The sequence below is a fragment of the Elephantulus edwardii genome, unplaced genomic scaffold (genome assembly GCF_000299155.1).
Source record: "Elephantulus edwardii isolate Elephantulus edwardi_28Jun2011 unplaced genomic scaffold, EleEdw1.0 scaffold00114, whole genome shotgun sequence".
Lineage (NCBI taxonomy): Eukaryota > Metazoa > Chordata > Mammalia > Macroscelidea > Macroscelididae > Elephantulus > Elephantulus edwardii.
Genome location: NW_006399864.1, coordinates 4,808,064 through 4,833,739, shown reverse-complemented (window position 1 = coordinate 4,833,739; position 25,676 = coordinate 4,808,064).

The window sequence follows — 25,676 nt, the reverse complement described above, 5'->3', positions numbered from 1 at the left end:
TTTTTTCTTCTGGAATCAGGAAATGCCCAGACCCCCTGGGTACATGATGTTATTGTGTTCCTTTGTGTGCGTTCAATGACTTTAGGATAGAGATGATCAATATTTGGGAATTTGAGGGGTACACACACACAATTTATTTCTGATGACTCATACTCAGATTAGTTTGTTAGGTTACTTCATTGGTTTTTTTTTTACAGTCAACTTACATAAATAATCAGTTCCTGTGTTATAATTTAGATAACTTCCAGTCAAGGTATCTGTTCTGATGACTCTGTTATCTCCACCTGAAGAAAAAGATATTTAAGCCACTACAGAACTTTAGCGGAAGTACTTCTATCTCAATTTATAGTGAGAGTTCAGTAAAAGAAATACAAATTCTTTGTTTTGCCTATAAACAACTAAAGCCCAATGGGGATGCTATAGTTGTTTATGGACTTTCATGCTTTTGGGACTTAATCTAAGTGAAAATAAAGCTGGCAAAAATGGAAATGACTCAAATCATTTCTGTATCATCATCATAGGTAATTAGTTGTCATAAAAATTGTTCTGCCTCTGTGCACTTAACAAAACCATAAAACTTCAACAAGTAGGAGGCTCTGATGCAAAATGAAAACCTTTCATTCATATGCATATGAGCTATTCATATGAATGAGGAAACTATAAAATATGGAAGTTAAGCTTGTTATTGTTACATGGTCTTTCTGCACTCGAATTTCAAAGATGTTTAAAAGTATAACATATTTATCACCTCAGTATAAAACTTCTGTACCATTAATGAGGAGAAAATAGAATTCTGCAGGCCACTTAGAAAAGGATCAACATTCATACATCTATAAGCAAAACTCATAGGAACCCTTACTATGATGCAATTTTCTTGTTTTTTTAATTCCAAGTGCTACTTTTTTTTCCTTCATGTAGATGTAGATGAGAGAGATAGTAGTAGGAAGAAAATACTTCACAAATGATTGCTAATAGTGGGAATATATTTGTTGTTATGTTCTGTTGAGTAACCTGTGACTCATAGTGACCCTATGCACACCCTGCTCTATCCTGTGCCAATCTTATTGTCTTGGACACACCTACCACCTGCCCCTTACCCTAGTCACTGAATCAATCCATCTTATTGAGGGTCTTCCTCTCTTGGGTTGTTACTCCACCCTACCAAGCATGATGGCCCTTTTCAAGGACTGGTCCCACCTTGCAACATTTCCAAAGTATGTCAGACAACTTCAGAATCCTTGCCTCCAAGGAGCAGCCTGGTCTCACCCTCTAAGATGAACCAGCTTGCTTTCCTAGCTGTCCATGGTATATTCAATACCCTTTTTCAATACCACAGCTCCAAGGCATCAATTCTCCTTCTATCACCCCTAGTCATAATTCAGCTTTCTGATGCATAGCAAGTAATTGCAAAGACTACGGCCTGGATCAAGTGCACCTTAGTCTTCAGACTGACATCATTGCTCTTTAGGACTTTGGGAAGGTCTCTGACAGCAGACTTTTCCAATGTAATTCGTCTTTGGCAATTCGTCCTGGTTGCTGGTACTAAAGGAGTTAATCATGGAGCCAAGCAAACTAAAGTTGTTAATAACCTTAATCTCTTCACCATCTATCACGATGCTGCCAATTGACCCAGTGGTGGGAATGAGATAATATTAAAAATAAAAGTGGTAGGAAGGGATTTCTAGGAAACCTCATAAGGATCTGGTTGTTGAAAGCAAGAACATTTAAGAACTTTAATAACTTTAAAACCATGTTTTTATGAGAAAACCTGCAAGGCTAACCATGAATTTCAAGTCCATCTAGAAAAAACTGAGGGTGTGCTCTGTACTATATGGTTGATAAGATATTGTGTAGTCTAATTGATGTTATGGAACAAAGTGTACCTGAATGATTGATTTGAAAGGACATTATGCTTTGCAAATTTGCACTCGAGTCACAATTTGGGAAAAGAAAAAGTGGAGATAAAGGGGTTGAATAATATCCTCATATATGTCCACACTATTCATTAAGTTTGAGTTTATAATTACCATGCAGCAGAAAAAAATAGCATGGTAATTTTGCCTTTTAGGTAAAAGATGTGAGCCTTTCCTTGTCAAGAGAATTGAATATTGGTTCAGTATGCGTTCATCCTTTCAATTCATTTCCATCGACTAATTTTTTTTTAAACTAGTGTGTTTTAGAAGAAATAAGGGAGGGAGAATAAACATTTCTATACCTGAGAAAATAAAAATGAAAAGTAAGGTGTTTGGGGTACAGCAATGTCAGCAATATGGTTAAATCTCAATGACCTAGCCATTTTAATGGTGGATGTTGTGTGTCAACTTGGCTCAATCTGATGCTGTGGTTTGGAAATTACTTTGATGGGGATTACTGTGAGTAGTCAACCAATTAGGGGCAATTTAACTGGATGTGTGGCCTACATTGAATGTATAAAGAAATGTTGCAGAGCTGGCTTGCTTTTTGTTGTATCTAGATCTTGCACTAGGATTATTATTTCTCTGGTTTTGGATCCTATCTCACCTGCCAATCTTAGATTGGTTAACATCCAAAATTATGTGCCCTGAACCTTGGATTTACCCACATTTTCAAGCATGTGAAATGTGAATTATTTCTTTAGACAAATCTTTCTTTCTAGAAACACTAACACCTATGATTTAATTTCTTTTTTCTTTTTCTTTTTCTTTTTTTTTTACAAACAAAGAACTCTTTATTTCCTAAACCACTTGACAACAAATCACTGACATGATGTTCCATCAGCCCCAGAAACTTGAGTGTGTAATTTTGGTAAGCGTTCCCTTTTACAACTGTAAGTATCAGTCTTAGGAAATTAACATTGATGCATTATTACTACCTAATACCTGGACTTCATTAAGGTTTGACCAATTATCTTAATATTTTTTTTAAAAAATGTATTATTAATTTCAATGTAAATTTACGGAGACTTTGGGTTTCCATTCATTCATTGTTGCACTTTTCTCTCTCCCACCTCTCCCTCCTAGTACACTTGAATGGTTTAATTTCTATAGAGAATTCAGTCTAATCCAATTATATAATGTATATTATTGAGGAAGATGTCATAAGTCCCTTAGAATATATGAAGTATTTAACATGTTTTCACTCCTATGTTTGTCATGTATTTTCCAATTATTGTCCCTGCAATTAAAGGAATGGCTAGAAATTGATGCTCTGATAAGAGATTTGTCACTATCTGTTAGCCAGCAACTTAATAGTGACACCCTGATGGCGGTAAGCACAACAGAGATACACCACTCCGGGAGAGGATCAGAGAGTCAATCCAGCTCAATTTTATTGGGACTGTGGTACACTTACATACAGGCATGTCAACAGGAAGACAGTATAGGGTGGGCTTACACACGTGGGACATGTGGATTGGACAGGAGAAACTCAGCCTCCTTTGGACCACTCACAGCTCAACAGACTAGGCAGCTATCTTCCGAGCTTTTTCAAGCCGGTACGGCCAAACACAGGGGAGCTTTATTAAAGGCCGTTGGGAGTCTTGCACTTATCTGGAGCTTAGGCGTTCAGTCCTGACCAGAGGCCGTCCCTTCCTCTGCAACGTTCTGCAAACACAGCTAATATTTTAGATAGAGGGAGAATTGAGATCTTAGCTTTGAATGTAATTTAGAGGACAGTCGGCCTACTAGAGTTGTATTCCCAATGATTCGAGAACATACTGTGGTGGTGGGGGTGGTGTGTTGTTATGTGTCATACATGGATCCCACACATAGTAACCTTCTGTACAACAGAAGTGATCTTTCCCCCTTCCTCCTCCTTTCCTCACAATCACTGTGACCATGACTCATTGTTACGTGCTGAGGGTCTCCCTCTTTTCACTGATCCTCTACCAAAATAGAAACCTAACGGATCATTATATTCTTGCATTATAAGTGTGATGACTAACTCTCTCTGTATAATATCTTAAGCCAAGGTTTGCTAAAAGTTTAGCAAAGGTATAGAGGAGAAACTGTAGCATAAGCAAATACATCAGAGCTCAGAGACCTTGAACATGTCAGATGTATGTAGCACCAATATATAAATTACAGACTTGTTTAAAACAAACAGCTAGAAAGTCTAAACTACTTTGCTAAAGTATTTTCTCCTTCGGTGCTCAGATCAGTACTTGGAATACTCTTGTTGCTAAGTGCCATTGAGTTGAGTACAACTCATAGTGACCTGATGAATAACAGGTCTGAACTCTGTTCTATCCTGTGCCAAACTCGTCATCTCTGATAGATTTGCACTTAAAGTTCTCTTGTCAATGAGCTCTCCAAGTAGATGTTTGCAAGACCTGTTCATGCTTATTTCTTTTAACACTTTTAACACAATCATGCTTATTTCTTTTGACACTTCCTTCTCAATACTCAACATATAACTCTGATGGTCTTGGTTACCCGTAGTATGTATTATGACGGCAAGGCAAAATTGCTATCATACCTGAGTAATAAATAATTATATTATCATTCTATACATGTCAGTAGTGTGTATAAGGAACTGGAAATGTCATATTTTCATTTGTGTCACTTTATGCTATAATCTTTTAATAATTTAAGGTGATTTTTTATAATTATAGGGATGGCAAGTGCGTAGTAATAAAATCATTTTTTTCCTAGACATGTATAATCTAACAAAGAGTGCTAGTTGGTGAATTAAGCCCATTAATACCTCTGAGGAAGAGAAGATTTGATAATGTGCTCCTTTAAAGAGTACACACTAGGAAACCTTTGAGGGCAGTTCTGTTTTGTACTACAGGTAACTATGGCTTGGAATTTGATGCACCAGCCCACAGCAACAGCATAATCTACAATATAACCATTATTCTCCCACTTTCATCATCAATTTTCTATTATTAAATGTTATTAAAGTCTTTCAATAAGTTGATAGCATACCCTTAACTTTTACAAAAACATAAAACCAACTTCTTAACATTTTACAAGGTGCTTATGTTTGCAATTTTTTGTCACAATATCTAATCACTAGAGTTTTTAAAATTCCCAAATTTTATATGAACCATTCTCATGTTAATCTAAAAACTATTTATCTTAATGTATGATAGCACATTTTCCATTACTCCATTATTGATTTACAAATTTCCCTGTGATGTAAGACACTATTGAGTTGGATTTTTGCCATTGTTATATATCAGTTTTTAATGCCATATCTTGGTATTTTTCCAGAAGTTCTTGAGTAATTTCACAGTGAGTGATTTAAAACCTTTCCGGTCTATATCACCTGAGAGCCACACCATGTGCAAATTTTGACCTTTAAAGTTACTCTTCAATGACACATTTTTAAACTGAAGACAAAGAACTGAGTTGGGGGTGGGGGGGAACAAAACCAAAACACTATAACATTAAATTATTCTCAATGCCATATAATTTTTGTTCGTTTTAATTTGACTGTTTATTTTCCTAAAAGGAGTGAAGACAGGATTTTAACTATCCCGAATTGTCTTACTGGCAGAATACAGAAAACAGGGATTAGAAGCAAAGAGAAAATAACTCAAAAGCAATAGATTAATATTTACAGTTTTTCTGTTCCTTTTCCCCCATGGGTCCATTAAATTTGGGCTTCACCGTTCATTCATGACTCATCTTGTCAAAGTTTTCAATCACGATCACACTTACTAGCTTCTGTTTACTGGACCTGTCAAGAATATTACAGGAAATTCAACATTTCACCCTTGAAATTCTTCCCTTCTATTTCAGGATAACAATCAAGTTTAGGCTCCCTTCTAGCTCATAAGCTACCTCCTCACCCACTGTCATGGAGTCAATTCTGACTATCCATTTGATTTCTGAAACTTTTTTTTTTGGTAATAGAGACTGCCTATATTTCTTTCTCATAGCAACTGGATTCAAACTGCCAACCTTTTAATAACATATAATGCTACTAGAACAGAACTCTTCACTGGCTGTTTTTCTTAAAAAAAAATCATTTTTTTTAATTCTTAATTTTCTTCTCTTTAATGTTGAAATTCATGGAGTTTATTTCTTGAGTTGTTTCTCAACAACTCTTTAACCCCTTGATTTTATCATTAAGTTATAAGGTCATCAATATCATGTTTTAAAATGTTTATCTCTACCCTTTTTACCAAACAAAATCCCAATGTCTTTGAATTGATACTAACTCACACAGAGAAGAATCATCCACAGGCTTCTAAGACTATAATAGTTATGAAAGAAGGCTTCCATAACTTATTATGGGTTTTTGCTTTGTTTTGTTTTCCTGAAGAGCAGCTGAGTGGGTTCAAAAGCTAATCTTTTTATTTGCAGTGGAGTATCACCAGGGAGCCTTTCTACCCTTTGTAACTTCCCCAATTTAATAATGTTATGTCAAATTATCCCTTTAACATTTGTAAGCCTCAACTGTGCCCTAGAGGGCCAGCCTTCATCTCTTCAAATCAACTTCAGCACTAGTCTGTCAGGTGTCAAATGTTGCCATGATTGTGGAAACAATGTCTCCATTATTTACCCACAAGAAACAGGCTTCAAGACAACTTCCAGATTAAGACAGGCTAGAAAGAAAGATGATGACCTACCTCAACAATGGTATCCTTGGTGCCACAGCCTCTTCTAAACCCAGCTTGTACTGAACTCAATTTGAACTTCCAGTTCTCTTTCAGTGAACTATTTCAGCCATTTTTGGGTGATCATCAGCAATATTTTACTTGCTTGTGATATTAATGATATTTTTCAATAATTTCTACATTCAATAAGATATCTTTCTTAGGAACAGGAACAAATATGAATCTCTTCCAGTCGGTTGGTTAAGCAGCTGTCCTCCAATTTTCCAGGCATAGGCTGGTGAACAGATCCAAGACTGCATCTGTTAGTTGAAACATGTGAAGTTCTAGAATACTTAACTATGTTCATACGAAACTTCTACCTAGACTGTAGCTGTTGTCCAACCCAGAACTTGGGCACATCACATAGTTTAAAATCAAGAAATGTGTCAGATTGTAACTTTCTCCTTACATGTTGAATTTGTATGTTGAGTAAATCATTCAAGAGGATGGATTCTATAAAGAAAAATGTAGCATCAGATTTGGAAGAAAATTAATCAACAACTTGCAATATGCATATGAGCTGGCTTTGTCTGTTGAAAGTGAAGAGGACTTGAAATTGTTAGTGATTTAATCTTATTTGGATCCACAATCAACACCTTTGGAACTAGTAGTCAGGAGATCAGATGACATACTTCTTTGGGGAAATCTGCTGTCAGTGACCTCTCCAAGTTACTGAGGAACAATGATGTCAGTATGAAAATTAAGATGTGCCTTATTTCAGACCATGGTCTTTTCAATCACTTGTTATACATATGAGACCTGGACAATGAATATGGATAACAGAAGATTTGATGATTTTCAGTTGTGGTGTTGGAAAGGAGTCCTGAACATCCTATGGACTACTAAAAGAACTAATACATAACGTCTTGGAAAAAGTGCAGCCAGAATGATCCCTGAAAATAAGAATTTTGAAGCTACATGTCACATATTTGGGGCATGTTGCTAGGAGACACTGTTCCTCAGAAAAGGGTGTCATACTCTGAAAGGTGGTGAGTCAGTCAAAGAGAGAAAAATCCTCAACAAGATAACTGGCACAGTAGGCACATTGCAGCATTGGGTTCAAGTTGTCTTATAGATGAAGAGAGGGAATTTTTCAAATTTGTTGATCACAGAGGCACTATGAATTATATTTGACTTGATAGCACTTAATGACAGCAACATCAAGGGAGAAAGAACTGACAATTTACTTCTGAAAATATTTGTTGTTGTTGTTATGTGCGTCAAGTCACCTGCGACTCATAGCAACCCTATGTACAACAGCCCTAAACCCTGCTCTATCCCTTGCTAATCTTATTGTCTCTGATACACCTATCCCCATTACCCTAATCACTGAATCAGTCCATTTCATTGAGGGTCTTCCTGTCTTGCACTGTCCCTCCACCCTCCCAAGCATGACTTCCCTCTCCAAGGACTGATTCCTCCTTGCAACATGTCCAAAGTAATGACACTGAATTACACATAAAGAGTTTGTTATATTTCTACAAAAAGAAAATAAAATTCATGTGCATAAAAGATGAACTTTGAATTCCTATACCTGATTAGTATTGAGAGTGTTTCAGAGCCAACTACTTGAAGCAAAAATAAGTTATTCTTTTCCTCAACCAGCATAAAGAGGACATTTTATTACAGATATCTAAACTTGAAATAAATCTTCATGATTTAAACACCTTGGAATTGTCACAAAATGAACAAATAATAATGAAAATAAATAGAGAACACTAAAATATATTTGATTATGACAAAGTTGGTTGTATAATCTAGCATATTCAATGAATTGTTATTGTTTTACTGGTATAGTACTGCAGTAATTGAGTATTGATATAGAATGTGATATAACTTAAATTCTACCTTCCATTGTACACACACCTAAAAATCAATTTTAGATGGATGAGAAATATAAATTAAAAAGAAAAAGCATTGGAAATCTAGAAATGATATGAGTAATCTATCCTAGGCTTATAGATGCAAGTTGTTGTTGTTAAGTGTCATCAAGTCAAATACATACAGCAAGACTATAAATAATGGAGCTAAACCTTGCTCTAGCCTTTGCCATCCTGACTATCTCTGACAAAATCAAGCCCACTGTTAAAGTCACTATGTCAGTGCATCTCTTTAAGTTTCTTCCCCTGCTTCACTGACCCGTCTCTCACCTTTCCAAGTATAGTATCCTTTTCCAAAGACTGGCCTCATCTAATAATATGCCCCAAATATGTGAGACACCGAACTGGCCTTGCCTTCTAGGAACACCATGCAAGCAACTTCTTAAAAAAAAAAAATTAAAAAGGGAAAAATACATTAAAATTGAGAATTTTACAAACGTGTTGTCATCAAGAGAGTAAAAACACAATGTGAGGGAAATAATGGCAAAGTAAAGCTTTAACAAAACACACAGAATATAAAATTAATAAGAAAAGAACAAATATCCAAGAGGCATGAAAAGATACTTCAAAATAGAGTAGAAATATGGTTTCAGCACATATGACAAGATACCTTAAATGTATCCTTGAGAAATAAAAATTATATATTAAAGACATTTCCTCCAAAGAGCCGAGTAAGAAAAAAAGAAATATATCACTGAAAAAGTTAAAATAAAACGGAAACACCACTCTTAATGTAAGTTAATCAATTGCTACAACTAATTTAGAGTAATGTTTGCTATTATCTACTAAAAAGAACATAGCTAGTGTGTAAAGCTGAACCTGGGACTGGGTCTACCAGAAATTCATTAATATAAGAGACAAGTATAGCTGAAACAACACTACTCCTAATTAGTCAAACTAGAAATAACGGTTCATCACCAAATGTAAAATAAATAAATAATTCACAGAATAGTACAAAGCAGTGAAAACTATACACACACTATGGGCACAAGCATGCCTATGAAAAATGTTCACGAACATAATTTTGAGCCAAATAAACCAGAAACAACAGCAATGAAGAACCATATCAACAATTTACAACATGTTCATAAACAGAAATAATCTAATTAGCTATCTGGTTAATTTTGATGGGTTAGCGTGGGGGCATATATTCTTTGTCCTGATAGTATTTCTATGGATATGATGTTGTTGTTACTTGTCATTGAGTCGTTGGCGACTCATAGACACCCTATGAATGAAAGTTCTCGACACTTGTGTGCATGACTTTCGTCCTTTCTCCAGGTTCATAGGGTTTCCGGAGGCAAGCTATTTATGGAAGTGGATGCCACTCCTGCTTCCAAGCTTGTTTTAACTGGGGTGTGCCACCAAACACTGTCCACCATGGGTAACCATTATCTCATGTGAAATTAATGTCACAGTGTTCAGCTTCACGGTAACTACAAATTACCTCTGTACAACAAGTGGACACACCAGGGCTATAGGACCTAGAAGAATGTTTCACCAAAAATGATTAAAGACAGACAGGCCTTAGGGCTGCGGATTAGAGTCACCCACCTTTGGCTTGGTAGCAATGAATGTATGCATATACTTTGAGATAGTAATCAAGTAATATATATGCTATTTCTCTGTCCTGTACAAGTGTAATGCTTGAAGGATTAACCAACTATTATTTCCGACTTTATTAGCCTATAATAGATGATTGTGTAAAGATTTGTTTGTTTTCTTTTTTATTGGAGGGGAGTTACTGCAACTTTCTTCTAAAGATTCTGAAAATGGATGATGATTTATTTTCACAGTAGGGAACTCTGGTGGCTTAATGATAAGAAGCTGTGCTGAAATCCTAAAGGTGTGTGGTTCCAATCCACTAGCTGCTGCCCAGGAGAAGGACAGGCAATCTCTTCCCATGTAATTTACAAGCTTTGAAAACCTGATGGAGGGTCAGGTGTGAGTTAGTTACAACTGAATGACACACAAAAAACTTAACCTTCTCACAATAGAACATGAGTAGAATTTACACTGTAAGTATAGTTGTTGTGCAATGTCAAAATGGACTATTAAGCATGGATGAAGTTAAAGGAGTTATTTGAAAATTAATCACACCCAAAGAAGTAATTGTAGGGAAAAATTTTAATGTCTAATAATTTTAAATTAACAAATTAAATAATAGTGTATATAGAGGAAATGATTTCTTGGTTTCAACTGAATAATTGACATCAGAATTGTCTTGGTATTATGGTCATATTTTAACCTTACAAATATGGTGAAATATGTAATGTATATTATATTGATTAATTTAAATGTGTTATTGTTAAGTGTCATCAAATTGATTTCAACTCATAGCAATCCTGTGGACAGCAGATCTGAACCTGGCCTCACCCTGTGCCATTTCCACAATCTCCATTTTGCTCAAGCCTGTTGTTGCTGCAGTTACTATGTCAGTCTACTTTGGTGAGGGCCTTCCTTTCTTTTTTTTAAGGATAAAACCTAAGAAAATGGATAAAAGCGTATAAGTGCATTTTCTAAAAAATGATACACTAATGCACTTAGATTTTAAAGAAAAAGCCTTGCATAAAGGTGAATAAGAGGTTAATCTAATGTAGGAGCAGAAAACAAAACTGCCTGTGGTCCATATTCCAGTGAGTCTAGTGGACATGCATTGTAATATTTGTATTTAGTGTTTATGACATCGAGCATAGAATTTTGTTGTTAGGTACAATGATGAGATCCCAACTCAGAGCAACTCTATGTTTAATGACATCATGTCCTGCCTATTATCACAATCACTCCTAAATTTGAACCCATTGTTGCAACCACTGTATCAAACCCTTCCACTGTGGGCATCCTTCTTTTTTGCTGACCCTCTTTTTTGAAATTTTTAATTTATTTTCATGAAAGTTTACAGAGACTTTGGATTTCTTTTCATTCATTGTTGCACTTTTCTCCCTGTTCACCCCTCCCCTCCAATTATTTTTTCTTTTTGAAAGTAAAAGAAAAAAAAATCTTTCATTGTTATTCAATATCTCCCCCCCAAGTCCACTCCACTATGCTACCTATGTTTTGGACTCCTGTTATAATAATAATATTTAATCATGTCAGTCCTATTTTATAACTGTGGCCTTATGCCATATTTTTACCAAACATCAAAATTTTCTCCAAGACAGGCCCTTTGGAATAACATGCCCAAAGTATGTGAGATAAAGTCTCATCATCTTCACTTTGAAGGAGCAAGCTGACTACAAGCTTTCCAGGAGAGATTTGTTTGTTCTTAAAAAGTTAACATGTGATAAATTTAACAATGTTACAAATATAGTTGTGTACTGCTTAAATGTAGTATTTCATAGATCATATGGATACTAACAAAATTCTTTTATTAAATACTTCTATATTGAATCAGAATATTATAATTTCTAGCAGTGTAAGAACTCAGTGGACACTATAAACATTTTTCTCCTTTTCTGTTAATTACTAATTCAACTTAAAAAGTAAATTAAAGTGATTTGTTTATTTGGGTTCTCTTAGAGAAGAAAAACCATTAAAGTTTATGTGTGTATATATACAGAGAGATTTGTCTCAATGAAATGATTTGGTTCACACAGTTGTAAAGGTTGGCAGAGCTCCTGTTCATGGATCACATATCAGGTTGGTATCCACTCCTGATTCATATAATTGGAGGTGCTGACAAATCAGGATTTGTAGGTCAGAAGGCCAACTGAATGGCCCATGATTGCAGATACAGCTTCACTCCAAACTTAGCTGTTGAAGAGTATATTTATGTGTGCGCACTGAATGTCAACCACATGCTTGGTAACACTCTTTTTTAAATTAACTGACTAATCCCATCAGATCACAACAGGAATAAAAATATGTTATATCACATAATGGAGAATAACAATATCTTATAGATACCAGACTCCCTCATGTAATTGTCAGAACACTAAGAACCATGGCCTACCCTAATTGATACAAAATTTAACCATCCCAAATAGATTCGCAAATACAATCTCAATTGTAGCAAAAACATTTAAAAATGCCAATATTACAGAAATGAGTAATTATAAAATCATGTCCAGCAAAGAAAACAGTCATCTCTGCTTGCAGGACTTGAGGATGAAATCAGGAGATTTGAGACACCATCATAAATTGAGTAATAATGGCCAAGAGACCATTGCAATAGTCAAAAAGTAAATGAGCATAGAATTTAACTTTCTAGGTACATTAATGGAGCACTGGTGGCCTCGTAGCAAGGAGCTGTGCTGCAATCCTGAAGGCATGCTGTTCAAGGGCACCGGTTGCTCTATGGGGAGGATGGGCAATCGCCTCCCATGCGATTAACTGCCTCTGAAAACCAGCTGTTTGGTCGGTTCTGACTCCGTGTTACACAGCAGCAGCAATAGGCACATTGATAGATCAAAGTTAGACTTAACAAAAAATTTTGAGTACAAAGAATTATAGGGATCTTTAACACATAAAAATACTACATTTCTACTGAAATACTGCACCTAACTGTAAAAGACAGTAATTTCATTGTTGCTCTGTTGACAATGTGATTTGCTGTGGTCTACAGTCACAAACACCCACCCTCCGCTGAGGTTACTGCCTTATTAATTCTTAATTTGGCCCATACAAATACTTTACACAAATGCAAATAAAGTTATGGCTTTTAAAGAGAATCTTCCAAAATCCAAAGCAAAATAAAACTACCTTTGAGTTATGGAATATTCACACAGGGAAGAATTATTTCAAGTAAATTTAAGACACAATAATTTCAGCAACCCTAGTGGGATATGCCCTGAAGACAAAAAGAACTTAAAAATGTAAACTGTTTCCACAGTTCACGTTGTTCCTGGTAATATTTGAATTATAATTCGAAAACCACTTGTGTGTGCATTGTGGGATAAAACAAATGAGTAATTATGTTTATGTCACTGAGAACCAGATTTTTCATTGTGGAGAAAAGAAGACATGAATGTTAATGGAATAGCTTAAGGAAAATCTTTATAGCCCAGAATTTTAATAAGAACTACCTTATGAACCTGTGTTGGATTTAAACATATATATGCTTATTCTCTTTTTTTTTCTCACTCTTTTACTTTGGCACACACACACACACACACACACATAACCTTAATTCTTTGCTCTTACAGTAAGAGAATAAAAGATTTGTAACAAAAGCAGCAAATTACACTTTTGTGCCCACATTGTTGTTATTATATGCTATCAAGTTGATTCTTACCTATAGAGATTCTACAAGATGTGTAATCTCCTCTGGTGAGATAACCTCAAAACTGTCTGGATGGTTTCTTGCTTGACAGCTGTGAGTGAGATTTTTGTGTTGTTGACACTGGAAGTCTTCATCATAGACTTTCCAAGGGTGTGACCTCTGAAAAACAGATGGACAGGTTTGACTTTTAAAAACATCTCTAGGTAGGTTTCAACCCTCCCACCAATAATCCATCCCTTCAGGATTCATACCCCTACGAACTCTTTGTTGCCTACATATTTGTCTCGATTAGCATTTTCCACTAAAAGAAACTAGATTCTGTGGTATATTTGCAGATTTCAAGCTTGAGGTCAGAATTATGTAAAAATATCCCAGAACAAACAATACCCTTGATAAAGTGTATCACAGAATACGAATTACAACCAGAAGAACATATTCGTCAATTTAGGTTTCCCAATTTATCAAGTTCTGGAGCCTTAAGGTAAGGAGTTGCACTGCCAAACCAAAGTCAGGTAGGTGATTAGAATCCACCAACTGCTCATCTGGAGAAACATGGAAAATTTTTCTCCCATGAGATTTACAGATTCTGAAAATCTGATGGAGGAGACCCAAGTTGTTTTTGTTGTTGAGTGCTGTTGAGTCGTAGATGACTCATAATGACCCTATGATGAAAGACCTGAACACTTACATAACTTTCGTAGTTTCTTCACAGTCATAGAGTTTCTGGAGGCAAGCTATTTCAGCAATGGATTCTACTCATGCTTCGAAGTATAACTTAGAAAAATGACAGTAATGAATGAAAACACATTAAATATGTTTAAATATACAAGTCCTTAAGGTGAGCTAAAGAAAATTTTAAAAAAAACCTAATAAAATCTTTGATGACTACAATTGGGCAATGCTTAAATTACTTAGACATTATTTTGAAAACTCATAATTATAGCAAAATAATCAAATGCTAAGTTTCCTGTACTAAAAATACTGTAGTCAAAGTAATCACATATATATGAGATTAGACACTGTATTAGAAAATATTATATTGAATAGATGAAGAAATATTTATAAAATACTATTTGTAAAACCTACAGTTATTGTTGTTGATTGCTGTCAAATCAAGTGCAACTCATAGCGACCCTCTGAACAAAAGACCTGAAGCCTTTCTATAATTATCAACATTTATCAAAGTTCATAGAGTTTCCAGATTCTTGTTGTTTAGGAAGTGAATGCCGCCCCTCTATTTGTTTTTGTTGATGGTATTAAGTGCCATCAAGTTGAGTACAACTCATAGCGTCCCTATGAACTGCTAATCTGAACCCGGCCCTCTCTTGTGTCATCCTCATCATCTCTCACAAGCTAGAGCCCATTTCTCTTGTCACCATGTAAATCCACCCCATTGGGAGTCTTCTTCTCTTCTGCTGGTCCTCCACCTTTCCAAGCATAAAGTTATTTTCCAAAGAATAGAAAATGGCAATTTCTTGGAAATGTAATGGATATACATGTCCAACGTATGAGACAAATCTTCATCATCTTTAACTCCAAGGAGCACTCTGCCTTCATGTTTTCCAAGACATTTCTTATTGTTCTTTTGGCAGTCCATGGGATAGTCAGAGCTCTTCTCCCGCACCACAACTCAAAGGTACTGATTCTTCTTTTGTCATCCTTATTAGTTCATAATTAATGACATTTAATATCATAGAGAGTAAACATTTTGGATAGAAGTCCAGGATGCCTATGCAAAAAATGTATTTCCTATAAAAATTATATCTATGACTATTTCACCTGATAAAGCTATTAACCATTAAACTCTCTCTTCTTCCAAATAAATCCTAGAAGGATGCATTGACATCAGAAAAATGGAATAAAGACATTTCCTCTTTGATGTTACACAAAATAAGCAACCTGTTTCTTCAACAAATATATTATGAGGGATAAGAGAGAAATATCAATAATTCAGATATTTAATAGTTATACTAAAACCAAGTGAGATATTTCAATTTTGTTCGAAAACTATTTTCACAAATAAATTGTAAAAATGTATAAATGTAAAAATAATAGTTGGGAATAGAAGAATTCTGGAAATAATTGTTCTGTAAAAACCTTTAAACTTTGAACTGATCACGTCACAGCTAAATAACAGAATGACTCATGAGATAAACAAGATCACCCATGGATACTATGCTCCTTAAAGGAAATTTAAAAAGTCTATGTAAGACCAAAAGTTAACCTAAACAAAGACAAAAAGGTGAAAGAGAAGAAGGAATACTAGATTTTGGAATGGACCAACTAAAACATAAGTGAAAATGTTGACATCGCTTGGGGAAGAAATGGCTCCTGTATGTCTCTTTTTGCTGGTTTAATTGTGAAAAAGATAACTTATGTCATGGAACCAAATACAAAGAAATTGTTAAAATGGAACCTAATTTGCTGAATAACTTCTACTAATATACAATATAATATTACTTCTCAAAAAAAGCTTGTGGAATTAGGAAAAAATAATTGACAGTTGACGTGTAATAAACTTCCTTTTAATCTCTCAGAAATTCTGAACTTTAATTACTTCTCCTTCATTTTATCTGGAGTATATACATGATCTGCCACGTTGTTATGTTATTATGCACTGTTGAGTCAGAATCCAGTCATAGTCGACTTTCCATCATATTTCTGAATTCTATAAATCATATGCGAGGAGATTACTTCTCTTTCTTCTGAGGAGCTTGTGGGGATTTGAACTGCTATAATAGTGCAACCTTTAGAGCAACAGAATAACTCCCATTGAACTATGCCACCCAACCTTTCTTCATATTCTATTAGTAGCATGCTTTACATTCCTAATTAATATGGATTAAGAAGTGAAGAAGACAAATATATTTTGTAAACTTCAGAATTATTTGTAACAAAAATATTAGCTGCTAAATGGATTGCATACATGTATGAGATAATGGTAATTCTACAACTTTGGGCACCTAAGGAAAAAAATAGATTTTGATAACAGGAAAACAACATCATGAGTAAAATTACAAGAGGTAACACTCCTAAGAAAGTGAATACAAATTGATTGAGAATGGCTAGTATTAGAGCAAGAAAATGAGAAAAAAACTGTTATTGTTGTGTGCTGTAGAGCTGGAACCAACCCATCGCTGACCCTCCAGGGGTTTTCAGAGGCAGTTGATAGCACAAGAGGAGATTGCTCATTCTTCTTTTATGGAGAAGCTGATGGCCTTGAACTGCTTACCTCCAGGGTTGAAGCACAACTCCTTGCCACTAGGCCACGAGAGCTCCTAAACAGGTTTAAATTAATCATAGATGTGTGAACTTTGAAATAATATATACTTGATCAAATATTACCAACTTACCAGTCATGGGGATGGCAATGGGCCAGACAGCATCTGTCCCATTGTGCAAAGGTTTACCATTAGTCCAGTCCAGCTAGACGGTAGTCAAGAATAATGAAAAATAGACTTCATTTTCTTACCACTAAGCCACCAGAGCTCTGAAGTAAAAATATAGTATGACCAAAAATGTGGTATTACTGCTATGAGGTTCTTGGAAAGCATTCAGGAAATTAAAAAAATGTGAAAGCATACTTTCAAAGATTTCATAGGGTAGTGCTGAGATAAGGTAAAAACAGGAAAATGATGAATTTCTACACATTTAACAAAGAAATAATAACGAAAATAAAAACAGCAATACACATAACTATTTGGATCAAGATGAATGTACAAATGAATATTTAGTTTGTGATAAAGAGAAAACAAATTAACATAAAGTCCTAATTAAGCAATGTGAAGTGGTAGTGTTTATTGAAATTTTCTAAAAAAGCCCTCATGTTGATTATCATAACTTCTGTGATGCAGGATAGAGTGTACATTTCAAGCTTAATTATGAACTGAAAATATCGTCATTATTACTCACGTGGTGAATCAAATGTTTCATTTCCTAATAAATTAATTTATCCTCAAGATAAAAATAATTGAGCTGATAATAATTAGTCCAGTTTTATCTAATGAGTAAAAGCACAGGAAGAATAAATTCTATGCAAAATAATTTCCCAAGTCTGTTACAAGCATCTTGAGAAGAAGACACATCAAGAACAGATTTAAATTTTACTGGCTCTAATTTCAATTATATAGAAGGACTTAGCCTTGTACATGAACGTGAGTAATTATAGTGTACCCTGATAGCTGGGTAATCTTTGTGATGTTTATAAGGAACATAGTGTAAATAAATTATTGTCACAATGAGTCCATCCACTCAATGGCTGATGACAGGATCATGAGTGTATCTACTCTGGCATCGTCTTAGGACAGTTGGTAGTGATGGACAGAAAGAAAGGAATAGGTTCAAATAATAGCATCTTGGTTATCTCAAAGGAATTGAGCATTCTCAATATGTTTTTATTATTAATTTAGAGTATACAGAAGAACCTATTTTCTTGTTGTACTTCATTTTCTCAGTTAAATCTGGAGTTTATAGAAGTAGAAAAAGCAAGAGCCTAGTGTGGATGGTAATGTCTGATGTTTACAAATGTAATAAAAGGGAACTGTCCCAGTCAACAGCATCAGCAACACAAAAACCAGTTCCCATGAAGTCAGACATGTCGCCCATGTCCCTTCACCTCTTTCTACTCATCTTAACATTGATTGTGGTGCTATATGGGGTCCAAAATCCCATACGATAGCTCACAAACCACATAGAATCATATTGTGGAAGTCAAAGGCTATAATTCAGGTTAGCAGCAGAATACGTCAGTGCAGCTGCCAAAATGTGTGGGCAAGCACTTCAGTGTGTGTGTGTGTGTGTGTGTGTAATATATATATTATATATAGTATATTGTATATTATATATTACACATATATTTTAGATACTGACAACATCCTTGAGGAAACTCCTTTCATCTTATTGATTTCTCATTATGTATCTCACAATAAAGGACATTACATCATATCAGTGATGAAATGGCAAATTACCTGTCATTACAAAACTGTAAAACTAGCTATCAAACCAGCAAGAATCCTGGTTCTAACATGTTGACATACAATTTAACCATAAGTGGCCACTCTTTTTGAACTGAATACTCATACACACCTACTAAAATGATTCATAAATTGTAAATGAGCGCAGTTATAAATAATTCTTATGCCTAACACAAAACAACTAACATAAGTACAACTGAAAACACACTAGTCCCATTAACATCCTATGTTTCATTGCTGAAGAGCATAGATATTCAATTCACATATCTGAAAATGAAGTCCTTGAATCAGTTTCATTGTTGTCTCTGCAGCTGGTCACATAATCATAGCTGGTATTTAGAACTATTTTTTTTCACCACATATTCTATATTTCCTTTGCTCCAAGCAAGTGCCTAAGGTAATCATAATTCTTTTCCTAGTTGTTGTTGTTATTATGTGCCGTCGAGTCATTTGCGACTCATAGCGACCCTATGTACAACAGCCCTAAACCGTGCTCTATCCTGTGCCAATCTCATTGCCTCTGACACACCTATCCCGAGTACCCAGTCACTGAATCAATTCACCTCATAGAGAGTCTTCCCCTCCTGCGCCGTCCCTCTACTCTACCCAGCATGATGTCCCTCTTTAAAGACCTGTCTCTCCTTACAACATGTCCAAAGTATGTCATACGAAGCCCCAGAATCCTTGCCTCCAAGGAGCAGCCTGGTTTAATCCTCTCTACGATGAATCTGTTTGTTTTCTTGGCAGTCCATGGTACATTCAATACTCTTCTCCAGCACCACAGCTCAAAGGCGTCAATTCTCCCTAGTCATTGTCCAACTCTCTGATGCATAACAAGTGATTGTAAAATCAATGGCCTGTAAGTTAAGAAAATCTTTATTCTTGATTGACCTGGGCCATTATTAGTTATCTTGGATTTTGACTGCCATAGTTTTCCATTGATTATAAGCCCAGAAAATAGTATGATTAAAAGATGCCCTAAGGAATCGCATCTGTCATAAAACATAATCTTCTAAATTGTCATTTTGTAACATCAACTAAAGTTTCCCTTGGTAATAAGAATAAAACACAACACCAAGTGTGGTATCTCTTTTTATTGCTTGTTCATTCAGAGACATGAGGGGACCAAAGTACCTGGTGGCATTTTAACTTTCAGTTCAATAGAATCACTATAGTATAGGCTAGTGTTCCAAAGTTCTTATTCCTGTAGATTATGGTCTCCCATGCCCAGTTGTCCAACAAAGTTGGGCAAAGGCTTTTAGCCCTCTTCCAATGGTGTAGCACTCCAAAAGTCCACTCTCATGCCAGGTCTTTGGTTCTCTTCTGTGGCTGGTGTGTCTGCTATTTACCATAGGCCCTGGTCATCTGTATGGCTTCCTGAAGAAAATGTTGGATTCTCTTGCTTGCTGTATTCTGGTGGTGAGTTTGTTCTTTCTGCTGCTAGATCTATTCAATTTAATTGCGAGGCTAGCCAATCTCCTTGTGGATAGTTTAACACATCCTATTCAGATATTCTCACCAATCCGCATGGCAAAGTCAAATTTGATGGCTAGGAAAGTATAACAATAAACTCCACAATAGCAGAACACACAATCAATAACCACTGACTAATTTAAAATCATTTCAAGGCATTTGACTGTGTGGATCATAACAAATTATGGCTCATACTGAGAAAAATTAGAGCTCCACATCACTCAATTATGCTCTTATGAATCTTATACCTAGACTTGTGCTGTGTAGGCTGTTGTGCAGATTGAGCAAGGGAACAGTGCATGGTTTAAAGTTAGGTAAGGTGTATGTCAAGATTTTTTCATATTTGTTCAATCTGTATGTTAAGCAATTTATTCTTATTTAAGAAGTTAGACTTAGACTCTATGAAGAAGAATGTGGCATCAGAATTGGAGGAAGACTCATCAATAACCTTCATTATGCAGATGACACAACCTTGTTTGCTGAAAGTGAGGAGGACTTGAAGAGTTTGCTTCAAGAAGATAAAAGACTACACAGCCTTCAATATGTATTGCATCTCAAAGGACTGAAAACTAAAGTTCTCACCACTGACTCTATAGGCAAAATCATAATAAATGGAAAAGAGCTTTAAACTGTCCGTGGCTTTATCTTGCTTGGATCCACTGTCAGTGGCTTTATCTTGCTTGGATCCACAATCAATACACTTGGTACCAGCCATGAGGAGGTCAGGAGATGCATTGAACCAGGAAAGTCTACAATCAGGGATATCTCCAAATTATTGAGGAGCAATAATGTTAATGTCAGGGCTAAGTTGTGCTTTACTCATGCCGCAGTTTTTTCAATCATTTGCTATGTGCTGAGAGCTGGACAGTGAATAAGGATGACAGAATAACTGATGCCTTTGAACTATGGTGTTAGAGAGAGTACTGAGTATCCCATGGACTACTAAAAGAACAAACAGATGGGTTTTTTTTAGGAGATAGTTTCGCCTTTTTGTTGTGTGTTATAAAATCAGATCCAACTGGTACAGGAGGCGATTGCCCCTGCGTCTGCAGCAGAGCATCTGGTGGATTTGAACTGCATGCTTTTGGGATTGAAGCCCAGATTCTTGCCACTAGGCCACTAGAGCTCCCTAAAACAGATGTTCTTGAGAAAATAGAGTGGTACTTGGAGGCAAAAATGATTAAACTTCACCACACAGACTTTAGGAATGTTGCTAGGAGAAGCTAATCAATAGAAAACAACATCATGTTTGGGAAGGTAGTGAATGAACATCATGTTTCAGATGGCGAATGAGAGGAAGACCCTTGACCAGATGGATTGACACAGAGAATGTGGTAATGGGTTCAAGTGTGTCAGAGATTGTGAGGATGGGAAAGGATAGGATAGGGTTCAGATCTGTTGTTTATAGGATTGCTATGAGTCATACTTGACTGAGACTCAAGAGCACCTAACAATAACAATTTAAACTCATTGTAATATTATCTTTTTTATTCCTTAGGAAAAAACCCAAAACATTTGTACATTAGAGCTTTCTTCTTTTCTATATCAAAAGCCTTGAAGTTATCTTTTGCTATTGCCATTTTTCTGACAAAATATACCAATTGTTTAACTTTAAACCATTTAAAAAACACTTTCATTTGCTCCCACTAATCCTTAAAGCGGTTCAACCATGGTCTTATGCAAAATTTATTCTTATGAAACTGAGTTAGTTCAATTAGCATAATGCTTTCTAGTCTCTCTCAAGTAATATAATAATAAAAAAAAAACCCAAAAAAACAACAACATTGCTCCTGAGTCCTATGTAGTAGTATTCCATCATGTGAATGTACCACAATTTCTCAAGCCTTTTAGTTGTGGTTGGACATATGGGCTGTTTCCATATCCTTGTGATGGTGTATAATACTACTATGAACATTGGTGTACAAAGCTCCATTAGTGTCTAAGTTCTGTTTTCTTCATTCCTAGCAGTGGAATCGCTGGGTCATTATTGTAAAAATAGAAGGATAATTACTAAAACATGTGTGAGGATTCAAGGCAGGAAGGGGCGGGAGCAGAAGGGAGAAGATGAACAGGGGCTAAATTACAAGGTTGCACAGTTTGGTGGTTGGAGGGAGGTGATAAAGGAAATGAGAAAGATTCAGAGGGGACCTGAAAAGATAATGATGAACATAGGCTGATGATGATTAATTTTATTAATCATAATCCATGGGAATGATTACGTGAAACACAATGTGAATGAAATATAATGTCAAGCACAATGTATATGAACTTTGTAAGAAAACCAATAATATTTTCTTTTTAAATAACAGGTCAATCAGCTGTCAAATAACAAATTACAATGTCTTCTCCAAAGACTACTCTACTTCCATTTTCACCCATACAGGAGGCAGGCAGTTTGAATTTGCCAGTTCCTTCAAAAGATAAAGATGGGCAATCCTCTCCCATGTAATTTATAGCCTCTGAAAACTTCTTAGAGAGTCGGTTGTAAGCAAATTCCTACTTGATGTTACATAGAAAAATAGTTTATTAGAATAGTTCATTCATATTGTAAATCTGATTGTGTCATCCATCAGCCACCGTGTAATGGCTTCTAATTTTATTTAGATTAAGAATGTCATTACATTTGATAAAATCTTACATGATTGATTCTCCTTTTATAACACTGATTTAATCTCCTACTAACCTCTGCTTGTTTATTTTTATCATAGGATCTCTGTCTTAGTCCTCAAATGCACCAGGCATGCTTTTATTTTTTTAGATACTGCCCTCATAGATTTTGGAAGCAGGATTGTCGTTACTGTATGCAAGCTTTGGTGTTCTCAGGTGGATAGCTGAGACTTGCTTATTGACTACCTTTAGATCTCTACTCAAGTGTCATCTTCTCAGCAAGGCCTTCAATACAGCTTCAAACCTCACTCTAGTACTTCATGACCTTCTTCTATGATTTACTTGTCTTCATAGACAACTGGTTTAGTGCATTTGTTAACAACCTACTTTTCTGTCTTTTGACAGTAGAAAATAGTTCCTTAAGGGATGAAATTTGGGTTAGCTATCAGAATCTAATTTGGAAGCAAGAGGGGCATCCGCTTCCTTAATTACATGCCTCCGGTAACTCTATGAATTCGGATAAATGTCGATATTTCTAGAGGGGCTTCAGGCCTTTTGTTTATAGGATCGCTATGAGTCAGGCTCAACTCAAAGGCAATCAACAACATCAGAATCTAGAAGCTGTTGTTGTCAATCATCATTGAGTATCATTGAGTTAGAACCTACTCAAAGCTGATCTTCCAGTGGTTTTTCAAACGCTGTTGAATTTGAACATTCACCTCTGTTTTGGCCATCAGAGTGGCATTTAAACAATAAGTGCTTTATCTCTATAATCTATATCTATCTATCTATCCATCCATCCATCTCTATCTATCAAGTGAATCACAATTCAACTGCAGAGTGACCCTGTAAACAATAATTCTGATCCTTGTCTTTTCCTATACTATCTCATAATCTCTTACATACTGGAGCCATTGTTATAGCTGCTCTGTTAATCCATCTCCTGTAGGGTCTTCTCTTTCTCTGACCCTCCTCCTTTCTCAGCATGATGTTTTTTCAAAGGACTAGCCCCTCCTAACAATACACCCAAAGCTTGTGACACTAAGTTTCACCATCCACGCCTCTAAGGAGGGCACTTCCTCCAAGACAGACTTATTTGTTTTTGGCAGTCCATGATATTTTCAATATTCTTCACCAACACCACAGTTAAAAGACAGCAATTCTTTGGTCTTTCTCTTACTATGCAATTTCTTTCATAAGTAAAGGAAAACAAGTCATATATGGAACTTAGATATAAAACATTGTATTTCAAATGATTATTGATGTGCCTTTTGTCAGCAATTTTTAGGTTTATTTTTCCTTTCTAAAAAGGAGAAAGATGTAAAATTCCATTTTATATTATTTCCTAAATATAATATTATTTGAGTAGAATACAGTTATACAATGGAATGGAGCTATAGTTATTGATCTATAAGAATACCATTTCTGCTTACACAACCCTGATTTCAGTATATCTAGTCAACCCAGATGAAGTTTAGTTTTCATCAACACAGTTTTGGCAAGAATTCTTTTAACCATTATGCCATCTAGGGCAGAGGAGGGAATCCCTCCATCAATTGGCATGGGAACGTTGAAGGTGCTATCAGGAACTGACATTCTTTCTGTTTTCTAGAAGCACAGTATATAGAGAGTGGAGGTACTAATCCAAAGGTCATGCCTCTCTGGTAGTTCAAGTCCAACAGCAGCTCTGCAGAAGACAAATGGATTATCTCCTCTCCTGTGATTTATAGCATCAGAAACACAATGGAAGTTGAGTTGTTATCCAACAGCCAAGAGTTTTGAGTTTTAAATTTATGAGTTAATATGTCCATCTTTCATTTTAAGACACACATCTCTAGAAAGGTAAGCCTCTAACTAAGCTACTGATTCTGATTACACCAACTAAAAACACGTAATAAACATCTCTTGTAAAATGCTTTTTCCATCTGTTTTTCTTAGCCACTGTCTTGTCTTACTAAAGTCCAACTACTATCAATTGTTGTCTACTTTATTAGTATTAAACTCACTTCCACATTTCTATAGGAATTCTGTGTAAAAGCAATAAGCTGTTAAACAAAAGATTGGCTTTTCAAGCTTACCAGGTACCCACTCTTCAGGGAAAATGTCAAAGCATTAAGCTGTTAAACAAAAGATTGGCTTTTCAAGCTAACCAGGTACCCACTCCTCGGGGAAAATGTCAACTGCCATAAACAGGTTCAGCCTTAAAAACCCTACAACAGTTCTATCCTCTCCTTCTGGGTTACTATCCATTGTATTTTAGTAGCTGACAGTGATTTTTTAGTTCGACACTTGTCTAAGAGTTGAACTTGGCTACAAAAAAAGTTTATAAAATAAACTATGCTGGTTGTTGCTGTTGTTATGTGCCATTGAGTCGCCTATAACTCATAACGACCCTATATGCAACAGCCCTAAACCTTGCTCTATCCTGTGCCAACCTATCTCTGACACACTTACCCTGATTACCCCAGCTACTGAATCAATCCACCTCATAGAAGGTAGTTTTCTCCTGTGCTTTCCCTCAACACTCCCAAGCATAGTGTCCTCCTCCAAGAAATGGTCCCTCCTTGCAACATGTCCAAAGTATGTCAAACAAAGCTTCAGAATCCTTGCCTCCAAAGAGCAGCCTGATTTAACCCTCTCCAGGATGAACCTGTTTGTTTTCTTAGTAGTCCATCGTATATTCAATACTCTTCTCCAACACCAGAGCTCAAAGGCATCAATTCTCCTTTTATCCTCCCTAGACATTGTCCAGCTCTCTAACAAATAGCAAATGATTGCAAAGACCATGGCCTGTATTAGGTGTACCTTAGTCTCCAGAGTTGAACCATTGCTCTTCAGTACTTTGAAGAGGTCCCTAACAGTAGACTTTCCGATTGCAATATGTTTTTTAATTTCCTACCTGCTGTTGACCGTGGAGCCAAGCAAACTAAAGCTGT